Source organism: Mirounga leonina, unplaced genomic scaffold (assembly GCF_011800145.1).
Source record: "Mirounga leonina isolate KUSES-001 unplaced genomic scaffold, KU_Mleo_1.0 Mir_171, whole genome shotgun sequence".
Taxonomy (NCBI): domain Eukaryota; kingdom Metazoa; phylum Chordata; class Mammalia; order Carnivora; family Phocidae; genus Mirounga; species Mirounga leonina.
In genome coordinates this window covers 5,119,682-5,124,209 of record NW_023270436.1, presented here as the reverse complement: position 1 = coordinate 5,124,209, position 4,528 = coordinate 5,119,682, and positions in this window count along the sequence as shown.

Genomic DNA, 4,528 nt, shown 5'->3' with positions numbered 1-4,528 from the left:
GGTGCTGGGATCGAGTCTTGGGGGCTCCTTGCTCAGCTGGAGAGCCTGCTTCTCCCTCTGCCTATTCCCCCTGCTTGTGCTCTTTCTCTCTCTGACAAATAAATAAATAAAATCTTTTTTAAAAAATTAGGAAGAGCTAGGAGATTTCAGGAATTCAGATAATGTCCAATCAGGACAGTCAAGGAACTTTAGTTAGTGCAACCTTTGAGTTAGGTCTTGACGTTGGGTAGGATTTGATTTGTTAAGGTGGGAGTGGTGGTATTTTAAAAAGAGGAAGCAGCTTGAGTAGAAAAAGGTGGAAAATGGAAGGGAGCATATGGAGAAAGTGGCCAGGAGGTAAGGGAAACAGGGAAGACAGCATTTTGAGGAGTTAGATCTAATGAGATACAGTAATAGAGGGTCTACGCTGAATAACAGCTATATTAGATGTTGTGGAGTAATTCCAACAGGAAGCGGCTGCAGGACTGAAAGGAAAAGGAGAAAGTAAAAGGCATTGGGGCCAGAGGGAGTGGGACAGTAAAAAGTCTCTGTAAGGAGTTAAGGTAAAAGCATAAATTGCTTTGTCAACCACAACCGCCTGGGGGCGCTGCGGGCCTCAGGACTAAACCAAAACCTGTCCTAGGAGCTCCCTCTTCCGGCAGAAATGAGCACTACACACTGACGTGGCAAATCCTTTATTAAAAGGCACTTGCCAAGCTGTTAGAATATATACCTCTGTGAGGGCCATATTTATAACTTGGCGAGGATTTTGTTGTGCTTTCAGACAAAACATAAAAAGGAAAACTGTTTTAAATAAATGCAAGCTACATGCTTTTCTGGTTTTTTCAAGACTCATCTAAGTGAATCCTCTCATAGCATTAATTCATGTGTGAAACCAAACTTCACAGTCACTCCGTGAAACTAAGTCTAGTATCTGTTCTTTCAATCTACTGAAGACCCCTTAATAGCAGAAACACTTATTCATCACTGTATCACTGTGGTTCCTGTATTTGTTGGAGGGGCCTGTAAATGTTTCAGGAGGAATTCTGTTGGCTTGGTGGTTTTATTCTTGAGAAAATGACATGAGGTATTTTTCCTTTATGCAAAATGAGAAGATATTAGAACTCTTGTCAAAATTATAAAAGATGTAAAGTGAAGAAGCAAGATACAGGACAGGCTGCAAACAGTATGCTACCTTTTGTAAAAGATACTAATTAGTGGTTGCTTTCATATGCGTAAACTCTGAAAGTACGTTGGGGCGGGGATGGGGCTAGAGAACTGGGTGGATGGAAGACAGCATGAAGGACATTACATACTATTTTAAACTGTCAAAGATTTTTTAAAAAGATTTTCATTTATGGGTGCCTGGGTGGCTCAGTAGGTTAAGTGGCTGCCTTCAGCTCAGGTCATGATCCCAGGATCCTGAAATCAAGCCCCACATCGGGCTCCTTGCTCAGCGGGGAGCCTGCTTCTCCCTCTCCCTGCTGCTCCCCCTGCTTGTGCTCTCTCTCTCCCTGTCAAATAAATAAAATCTTAAAAAAAAAAAAGATTTTTATTTATTTACCTGAGAGCGAGCGCACGCACACAAATGGGGGGAGGGACTGAGGGAGAGGGAGAAACAGACTCTCCACTGAGCAGGAAACCTGATGCTGGGCTGGAGCCCAGGACCCTGAGATCATGACCTGAGCTGAAGGCAGACGCTTAACTGACTGGGCCACCCAGGTGCCCCTAAAGATTTGTTTAATTATTTGAGAGAGTGCAAGCAGGGGGAGGAAAAGAGGGAGAGAAACTCAAGCAGACTCCCCACTGGGCGGGGAGCCTGACATGGGGCTCGATCCCACAACCCTGAGATCATGACCTCAGCTGAAATCATGAGTTGGACGCTTAACCGACTGAGCCACCCAGGCGCCCCTATTTTAAACTTTTTATGTATCCAAAACACGTGAAGTGTTACTCAAAAAATTAAAAATAGAAAAATATCATGGGACAAATAATTGTAAGTTCTAAGGCGGATTATTTTTAATTATCCCTGAGAACGTTATTACATAGAAATCTCGTATTTATGCCATACTTTCAAAATATTAGTATACAAAAGAGCTGTGTGTAAGGATGTACTGTGCAGAGCAGTATAACAGCAGAAACCTGGAAACAAATGTTAGTGCACAGGTTAAATCATAGGGCATCCATACAATGGGATAGCAAGAGTATTAAAAAGAATGAGGTAGATCTAGATATGGTGACATGAAAAGGTGTCCATAATTACTCTGCTTAAAAAAGGCTGAGAAACTCTATATTGTGAATGGTCCTATGTACATATGTGTATACATTATGTATGTACATAACTATGGTGTATTTATTAGAGAACAGAAGGTAAAAGTCCAAAAAGGTACCAAAACTTAAAAGTAGTTATCACTGGGGAAAAAGCTAACACCGGGAAATTATGAACTTGGGTGGACTATCTTTGACTTTGATACACACACACACGATGTATATATACGTCGTAATTGAAATAAGCACCAAATCTATTCCAAACTCGTTTCCTCCTGGGAGTAAGCTTGTATGAACTCTACATCATTGATTTTAACGTGTTTGTAGTTGTTTTTCAGAACCCTTCTGGTATTTACACTTGTAATTAGCAATTCCTTTCATTGAACTTGACAGGCAGCACTTTACTTCAAAGAACCAAGTGTTCTTCAGTGAGTTCCCAAATGAGCATCCCCACCCGGGTAACAATTTTATCAGACGGTGCTCTGATGCGCTTATGCTCCAACGCCAAGATCCCTCTAGCTCTGCACAAGGTACTCAGGGCCTCCACCCTAAGAAATTCAGCTGTAACAATATGACCCAGCCCCACGTTCTCAAAAACTGTAAGCCACTCAACCTCTTGTACTTGGAAAACTAAAGATTTTTTAAGTAATCCCTACACACAACTTGGGGCTCAAACTAACAAACCTGAGGTCAAGAGTTGCACACTCCAGAGCCAGCCAGGCACCCCTGGAAGACTAAAAAAGCACTCATCATCACTGATTTAGGAACCATGTGATGCCTGTCCTTCAGAGTGATCATTTTCAGGATGCTGAGGTTTTTTCCCAACGCTAGAACCAGTTTGGAATGAGCATATTTTTTGCAGGTCACCTAACATGGTGACCAGAAGTGCCAGTCGAGTTCCTGAGGTTAAGACTTGACAGAGACACAGCGAGACTGGGAACACAAGCAGGGGGGGTGGGGGAGGGAGAAGCAGGCTTCCCGTGGAGCAGGGAGCCCGATGTGGGGCTCGATCCCAGGACCCTGACATCATGACCTGAGCCAAATGCAGGAGCTTATCCAACTGAGCCACCCAGGCGCCCCAAGATTTTATTTTTGAGTAATCTCTACACCCAGTGTGGGGCTCAATCCCAGGACCCTGGGATCACAACCTGAGCAGAAGGCAGACGCTTAACGACTGAGCCACCCAGGCGCCCCCTTGAGGTTGTTTCTTAACCTATGTAACCTTACATATAGGAGTCATGGAAATTAAGTGCACTGTACATTTTGTACACTTCTATCAACAAAGTGAAAAACTGCAAGTTTCCCTAAGATTTACAGATTTCTCAAATGGCATTTTCTAGTTTGATCCCTAAAGCTAAGGATGTAGTCTTAAGCTATTTTATAGACAACACAAAATTCCCTGTACCCCTAAGGTTGCACATGGATACCCTAAAACTGGGCAAGTGGAAGGCAGTGGTGCTTTGTGAACATTCCCTTCCTAAGTCCCTTAATGGTCCTGATGTGTGGGGTACCTACCATCCAGTGCCGATTCCTTAACATTATACTAGCTTCCTTAGACTTCCACCTTTGCTTGTAATTATGACAAAGAATTCCTCACCAGCAGTATCTGATGGGGTAAAAGCTACTATAAACTTTCCCAAGTGAAGACAAAGACAGTGGCCTCTTCTACCAATTGTTATAACTTTTGAGCATAATGCCAGACACACTTAATACAGATTACTTGCCATTTTAAAAATATCTGGTAAAACTGCTTCCTGCGCAGCTCAGTGTAAGTTTAAATAGACCTATTAAACCCGGTTCTTCTTAAGATTCCATCACCCCCACCCTCTTTTTAGTTATCTCCTTCCTGCTGGCAGCCCAAAACTCCCATTTTGTTACCTCACAAACCAACCTCAAATTCAGGATTTTTAAAATCAGTAGCTTACAAGTACAGCTACATATAGGCTAAATAACGGAGAATTCTAACTGCAACCTCCGAACTCTTTTTATGGACATTACTTACGTCCTGGTTACTAGAATCACTTGAGAGACTGAAAACCCCAACCCCTCACACCCCAACCAAACTAAAAAGAACCCCTTCTCCCCGCAAAAACTCACACTATTTGGGAATGCAACAACTTTATTGAAAGAAAAGTGCAATGAATTTTGTCAACAGCTTAAAAGGGGAAACTTAGACACCTCCCCTCAAGCGCAGGACCAAGTGCAGAGTGGACTCCTTCTGGATGTTGTAGTCTGACAGGGTGCGCCCGTCCTCCAGCTGTTTCCCGGCAAAGATCAACCT